At 41.9% G+C, this 7,631-nt stretch overlaps 1 long non-coding RNA gene across 2 annotated transcripts in view; it reads right to left on the bottom strand.

The window, feature by feature from the left end:
- Positions 1–497: 497 nt before the first annotated feature.
- Positions 498–7,631, bottom strand: part of LOC132539369 (uncharacterized) — a 13,041-nt gene continuing 5,907 nt past the window's right edge. Inside the window, exons 1-3 of one of the 2 annotated variants that reach the window (XR_009550609.1) lie at positions 6,981–7,044; positions 4,523–4,611; positions 498–697 (exon numbers count right to left, since the gene is read on the bottom strand). This is a non-coding gene — a long non-coding RNA (uncharacterized LOC132539369). Of the gene's footprint in view, positions 698–4,522; positions 4,612–6,980; positions 7,045–7,631 lie in introns of those variants that run through there. The other variant, XR_009550608.1, reaches the window with a different exon arrangement.

Below are 7,631 nucleotides of genomic sequence, written 5' to 3'. Positions count from 1 at the left end.
AGTCTGGACCTCTCTTGTCTTAAGCACAATGCCCAAATCTAGGCAGTCATACTACAAAATATAAGTATCTCGTCAACTAAACCAACAAGTGAGTAATGAATGACTGAACTAGGGGACTTGAAGCTGATGAGGTTTTCTCTTCACAAGGTCAGATTACAGAAAAGACCTACCAACACAATGAAAGCGAGAGGAGTCCTTGACAAATCTATATTCCACATGTCACCTTCAACATCTCAGTTCTCACCAGGTCAAGCTGTCACCAGCACGATATCACCATTAAATAAATAAATGACTGCCAGAAGAACAATGTCTACCTTGACAGGCTCCATTTTTTTATTTTACTTTTTTATTATTTATTTAAGAAAGGAGACATTAACAAAATCGTAGGATAGGAGGGGTACAACTTTACACAATTCCCACCACCCGATCTTCATATCCCATCCCCTCCCCTGATAGCTTTCCCATTCTCTATCTCTCTGCCAGGGTCGTTGTGGGTTGCAGAAGGTGGAAGGTCTGGCTTCTTTAATTGCTTCCCTACTGAACATGGCCGTTGACTGTTCGATCCATACTCCCAGTCTGCCTCTCTCTTTCCCTAGTAGGGTGGGTCTCTGGGGAAGCAGAGCTCCAGGAAACACTGGTGGGGTTGTCTGTCCAGGAAAGTCTGGTTGGCATCATGCTAGCATCTGGAACCTGGTGGCTGAAAAGAGAGTTACCATACAAAGCCAAACAAATTGTTGAACAGTCATGGACCTAAAGGCTGGAATAGTGCAGATGAAGTGTTGGGGGGTACTCTCTGCAGACTATTGTGTACTTCTGCTTTCAGGTATATATTTTTCCCTGGTTTATGGACACGTGTGAACACATGCTCTGTCTCAGGGGACCTGGTCTATAGCTAGGTTTGGGGACTTTATTAGGGAGTAGACCACCTGGAATGGAATTAGAGAATACTGCTCCATTTTTATCTTTAAAAAGAGGCACCAAGGGAGGTTGGCTAGCTTCCATTCTGAACTGAGGCCAAAAAAACAAAAACAAACAAAAAATGCTGGCAGTAGCATGTATGAGCCTCTGTGTACTTTTCCATTGTGCTAGAGGGAGCTACTATATAATATTTACAGTCTGGACTTCCTGTGACTAGTCAAACCAAAGTTTAACAACTGATAAGGAAAAAAAAACAACCAAAGTTACAAGTTCAGTGTATATGACACTGGCCCACTGACTTAAGACAACAGTGTCCCCAGCTACTGAGGGAAATGAGAACAAAATTCTGTTCAGATTATGTTTCCAGATAGCTTTTTCAGTGGGCATACATAAAACAGAAAGGCAGCTGAGAGTTGCTTTTCACCTTATACTGAGAAGACTTCTTTATTTGGGCAATTTCAACTCACAAGGATATGGAATTTTAAAATAGAGAAAAAAATAAAGCTTTCCATTCGATGTGAATATTCTTCTATTCTCTGAAAAAGGACAAGTGGTTGTTTACCAGAAAATCCAGTGCAACAATGCATAAGTCATATATAACAAATAAAAGGGAATAACTATCATTAGAATAAGTGATTTGGACTTTCTCCAAAAACAAATAACACAGTGATTTCCTGATTTCCTTTCAATCATGTGTAAAGAATTTTATTCTCCCCAAAATTTCATATATGTTATGGATTAAAAAATGATAAACTTCTGTAGGAAGTTAAGGTCCTGTATTGTGTATTAAGGCCACAAGGACATTGGGTTTTCAAAGATCCTATAATAGCAAGTGCTCAGTGTAAATTAATCAGTAGACAAGCCCTGTCCTGAAGGAATAATTGACATTCAGTGCTATCACTTAGTCTATTCTTAAGGCTCATTATTTACTCCTCCAAAATCTTCTTCCCAGATTTGCTTGTAGAGACGTCAGTCTGATGAATGTACCTCCCTCCCTTCAAGATCCAGGGTCACTAAGCTTCCCTCTGACAGGCAGACATCAATACCCATCTTCATACCACATAACATAAATTAAACAGAGAGAGAAAATACAGCTCACTGTTCCTAGCAGTAGAAACCTGGACTGGATCTTTGGTCCCTGTGGTTGGTGTGTCAGGCAGGCCTGTGGGACTTTTTTTATTTGTGGATTTGGCGTCTGTTGTGGGATTTAGCCATTTGTCCGTAGCAGCTGAAATACTATGATTTATGGTATCTCTTCTAAGTGCAAGGTAGTCTCCTGAGCCCTCTACATGAATCAAAAGATTTGATAAAACCTCAATGTTATGACTCATGGTTCTCACCTTTGATGACACATTAAAATCACCTGTGAAATTATTCTTTTTTCTTATTTTTCCACCAGGGTTTTCTCTACGACTTGATGTTGCACAATTCTACTGCTCCCAGTAGCATTTACATAGAAGACAGATAGATGATAGATAGAGTGAAAGAGAGATGGAAAAAGAATTGGCAGATGAAGCAGGAAAAACTAACCAAAAACTGACAGATGTAGAAAATGGGCTAAGAAGCAACAAAAATATCACCAGAGACATGTGTGATTGATTAAAGTAGAGCACATCTGAATTATTGGCATGCCAGAAGCAGGAGAAGAAAAAGGAGAGCACAGACTAGATGAAATAATAGCAGAGAATGTCGCCCAAACAGAAAACTAGAAAGCGATAAAGATACAAAAAGCTCAGACAATACCAAACAAAATTAATCCAGAGACACATATACCAAGACACAACATAGTTAAACTAGCAAAGACCAAAGGTAAATAAGTTACTGAAAGTAGCAACAGGAAAAAGAAAAAAAAAAAAAGAGTAATTTGCAGAAGTAAAGCCATAAGGCTATCTGCAGATTTTTCAACAGAAACCCTGAAAGTCAGAAAGGAATGTTTTTTTTTTAATTTTTTAAAAATATTTATTTACTTATTTTCCCTTTTGTTGCCCTTGTTTTTTGTTGTTGTTGTAGTTATTGTTGTTGCTGTCTTTGTTAGATAGGACTGAGAGAAATGGAGAGAGGAGGGGAAACTGAGAAGGGGAGAGAGAGACAGACACCTGCAGACCTGCTTCTCCTCCTGTGAGGCGACTCCCCCGCAGGTGGGAAGCCAGAGGGATCGAACCCAGACCCCTATGCGGGTCTTTGCACTTCGCGTCAGGTGCGCTTAACCCGCTGCACCACCGCCCAGACTCCCAAAAGGAATCTATAGAGGGATAAATGAGAAAAACTTCTGATCAAGAATACTTTATCCCCGGAGTCGGCGGTAGCTCAGCGAGTTAAGCGCACGTGGCACGAAGCGCAAGGACCAGCCTAAAGATCCGGGTTTAAGACCCAGCTCCCCACCTGCAGGGAGATCCCTTCATAGGCGGTGAAGCAGGTCTGCAGGTGTCTATCTTTCTCTCCCCTTCTCTGTCTTCCCCTTCACTCTCTATTTCTCTCTGTCCTATTCAACAACAATGACAATAACTACAACAACAATAAAACAACAAGGGCAACAAAAGGGGGGGAGAATATTTTTAAAAAGAATATTTTATCCCTTCAAATTGTATTTTCAACTGAATAAAGAAATAAAAAGTTCTCAGAAAAGGAACAGCTGAAAGAAGCAGTGACAAACCAGCTCTACAGGAAGTGCTAAAGAGACTCATAAAAGCAAACCCAAGGGGGCAGGCAGTGACACCCCCCCCCCCCGTTGAGTGTACATACTACTGTGTGCAAGGACCTAGGTCGGAACCTCCACTCCCTGCCTGCAGTGGGGGGACTTCAAGAGTGGTGCAGCAGCTCTGCAAGTGTCTATCTTGCTCTCTCTCTCTATCCCTCCCCACGCCCCCCTCAGTTTCTTTCTGTTCTATCAAATAAAATAGAAGGAAAAAATGGCAGCCAGAAACAATGGATTCATAGCACCTATACTGAGCTCCAGTGATAACCCTGATAGCAATCATTCCTTTAAAGCATACACACATACAAGAACACCCAAGAACTACATAAAGCAATGGTACCGAAGCATCTCAAATCTTTAATATTATTAAACATGAATGGTCTGAACTCACCCATCAAAAGGTACAGAATTGCAGTGTGGTTCATGAAACAAGAACCCGTCATATGCTACAGAGTTGCAGTGTGGTTCATGAAACAAGAACCCATCATATGCCATCTGCAGGAGAACAGCTCAACTCCACATTCAAGAACAACATTCAAAGTGAAAGAGTAAAAACAATCATTCAAGCCAATGACCCTCAGGAAAAAACAAAAAAACAAAAACTGGGACAGCATATCCATAGCTGATAAACTGGGCTTCAAAATAATTAAAGTGACAGAAGGAGGGACACACATAACACTAAAGAGATCAGTCAGCCAAGAAGAGCTCATGAGAGCCAACATCAGCTCCCCATGAGGGAACAGCAAACTATGTAAAACAGGTACTGAGACGCCTGACGAAATATATCAGTAGCAGCACAATAACAATAGGATTTTTAACTTTCTCTTTCTCTAGAAGGTAGATCAACCAGGCAGAAAAATCAGTAAAGAAACAGAGAATTAAATGAAGAGTTTGGTAGGTTAGACCTACCAGAAATCTTCTGAGCTCTTCATCCCAAACAAGTGCAATATATACTCTTCTCAAATCCACAGTAGACATTCTCATGGAGAGACGGTATGCTATGACACAAAAATGGCATCAGTTAGTGGGTGAGCATTAAAAATCTTTCCATGTAGGGTCAGGTGGGTAGTAGCTCAGCGGGTTAAGCGCTCATGACGTAATGCTCAAGGACCAGTGTAAAGATCCCGGTTTGAGGCCCCGGCTCCCCACCTGCAGGGGGGGTCACTTCACAAGTGGTGAAGCAGGTTTGCAGGTGTCTCTCTCTCTTTGCCTTCCCCTCCTCTCTCGATTTCTCTCTGCCCTATCCTACAACGACAATAATAGCAACAACAATGATAAACAACAATGGCAACAAAAGGAAAAAATGGCCTCCAGGAGCAGTGGATTCGAGTGCAGTCACTGAGCCTCAGCAATAACTCTGGAGGCAATAATAATAATAATAATAATAATTCCACGTACCTTCTCAGATCACAGTGAAATTAAGCTGATATTCAGTGGCACACAGAAAAAGAAAACCTCAAACTAAGGAAACTCAACCTTGGGGGCTGGACCATGTCACACTTGGTTAACTGTATCTATCACCATCCACAAAGACCTGGGTTCGAGTCCTCATTCTCCACCTGCAGGGGTTACACTCCATGAGCAATGAAGCAGGTCTGCAGGTGTCTGTCTATCTCTCTATCTCCCCTCCTCTCTCAATTTCTCTCTGTCTTGTCAAATAAAAAAATAGAAAAGAAAAAAATGGCCACCAGGAGTGGTGGATTCATCATGCAGGCACCAAGAAATAACCCTGGTGACAAAAAAAGAAAAAGAACAACAACAACAAAAAAGGAAACTCAGTTAAAGAGGAAATTAAAATGTTCCTAGAAATAAAAGATAATGAAGACACATGCTATCAGAATATTTGGGAAATAGCTAAAAGCACTACTAACCACACAAACATACAGTAGGAAACAAGAAAAGAAAAAAAAAAACTCAGATAAGCAACTTGCCTTCACACGTAAAGGGTCTAGAAAATGGAAAACAAACCAAAAAAAATACAAAACAAGTAACCAGCTGATTCCATAGTTTTGAGTCCTGGAGGAGAAATGTTGCATGCCCTCTCCATGCTCACTTGATTTATATATGCTGTTAATATTGTTTATTTAATTTTTTTAGAGGGGTGAGAGAGAACACAGTATCATAGACTAACACTACAATTTTATTTTCTTATAGAGTTGAAAATTGGAAGTATAAGGTCAAGGTGTTGGCCACCACAGTTCATGGTGATGTACTCTTCCTGCTTTGCAACCAACCAGGCTTCAAAACTGTGAAAATGTTGATGGTTTATTTTGGGCTTCCTTTGTTCCCTTTTTTTTTTTAAATCGTTCAAGTGTGGTCAAGTTATTTGAGTTATTTTCGTGCTGTTCCCTTACACCCCGCACGACACAGAGAGAGAGCACTCTGGTTTCTTGTTATCATAAGGATGCTGATACCACCATATATCAAACCAGAATGGCAGTGAGGTTGGCTTCTAATTCTAACTGCTAACAGTGGCTCTGGGAGAAATGTAGATCATGGCGCCAAGCAGTGGTGCAGCCAGATGAATGCTCATGTTACCACGTGCAAGGACCGGGGTTCAGGGCCCAGGGCCCAGGCCACTACCACAGGGAGGAAGCTTCATAAGCAGCGCAATTGTGCTGGAGGTCTCTCTCTTCTCTCTCTCTGTCCCTCTTCTCTCTCTTCTCTCTCTCCCCTTCTCTCTTCTCTCTCTTTTTTTTTTTTTTTTTTTACATTTTTCTTTTTCCCCCTCCAGGGTTATTGCTGGGCTCCGTGCCTGCACCATGAATCCACCGCTCCTGGAGGCCATTTTTTTCCCCCTTTTGTTGTAGCTTCGCTGCGGTTATTGCCCTTGTTGACGCAATTCGTTGTTGGATAGGACAGAGAGAAATGGAGAGAGGAGGGGAAGACAGAGAAGGGGAGAGAAAGACAGACACCTGCAGACCTGCTTCACCGCCTGTGAAGCGACGCCCCTGCCAAGTGGGGAGCCGGGGGCTCCAACCGGGATCCTTAGGCCGGTCCCTGCGCTTTGCGCCACATGCGCTTAACCCACTGCGCCACTGCCCGACCCCCCTCTTCTCTCTTTTTTCTCTCTCTTCTCTCTCTCTTCTCTCTCCCTCTCTCTCTCTCCCTCTTCTCTCTTCTCTCTTCTTCTTCTCTCTTCTTTCTCTGTCTTCTCTCCCTCTTCTCTCCCTCTCCTCTCTCCTCTCTCCTCTCTCTCCGCTCTCTCCCCCCTCTCAATTTCTCTCTGTCCTTGCAAAATAAAGGGGGAAATATAGTCACTGGGATCATTGGAAGCTCCAAATCCCACCCAATAACCCTGGTGATAATAAATAGATAAACAAATGATGTCAATGGAATTTCAACCCTCGGCATGCTCATGCCATACCTGCAAATAGCTCAGCATTGTCAGCCTGCAGAGACAAGAAGCAAGTGCAACTTCTGCAGACCCTGATGGATTAAAGAACAGCAGGATTATAAATTGGACCCCCATGTTTTTACCCAGTGATAGAGACAGAGACAGAGGGGGGGGGAAGATACCGCATACCCGGTACGTTCTCCAGTGCCGTAGTAACCTTCTGTGATGGGGAGAATTCAAACCTGAGTCCCAGGCACAGTCAAGCAGGTAGCCTATGCTGTGAACTCTCTTCCACCCAGAAGTGGGCATTTTATAATATGTCCTTGGACAATCTGTGTCTTTTTGGGAGAAGCGTCTGTTCAGTATTTGGGTAGCTGTTTTAATGGATTTGTTTTCTTTGTTGATTTGTATAATTTATTTGTATATTTTGAATATTAACCTCTTTTCATGTAGATGATTTGCAAATATCTATTTCTCAATTGACAAGTCACTGTTTTATTTGTATTATAATTTATTTTGAAGTATTATTTTTAATTTGACTTAGAACAATACATGTTTAATGTTAATAAAAAAAAATTGGGCTTCGATTCCTGTACTTCGGACTTGTGCCAACTCTCTCAGAATGAGGGAAATTAAGAAAAGGAACCCAGAAGCACAGCCATGACAGCTTAATGGGATCTA

This window comes from Erinaceus europaeus, chromosome 7 (genome assembly GCF_950295315.1).
Source record: "Erinaceus europaeus chromosome 7, mEriEur2.1, whole genome shotgun sequence".
Taxonomy (NCBI): Eukaryota; Metazoa; Chordata; class Mammalia; order Eulipotyphla; family Erinaceidae; genus Erinaceus; species Erinaceus europaeus.
This window is presented reverse-complemented; position numbering and strand designations above follow the sequence as displayed.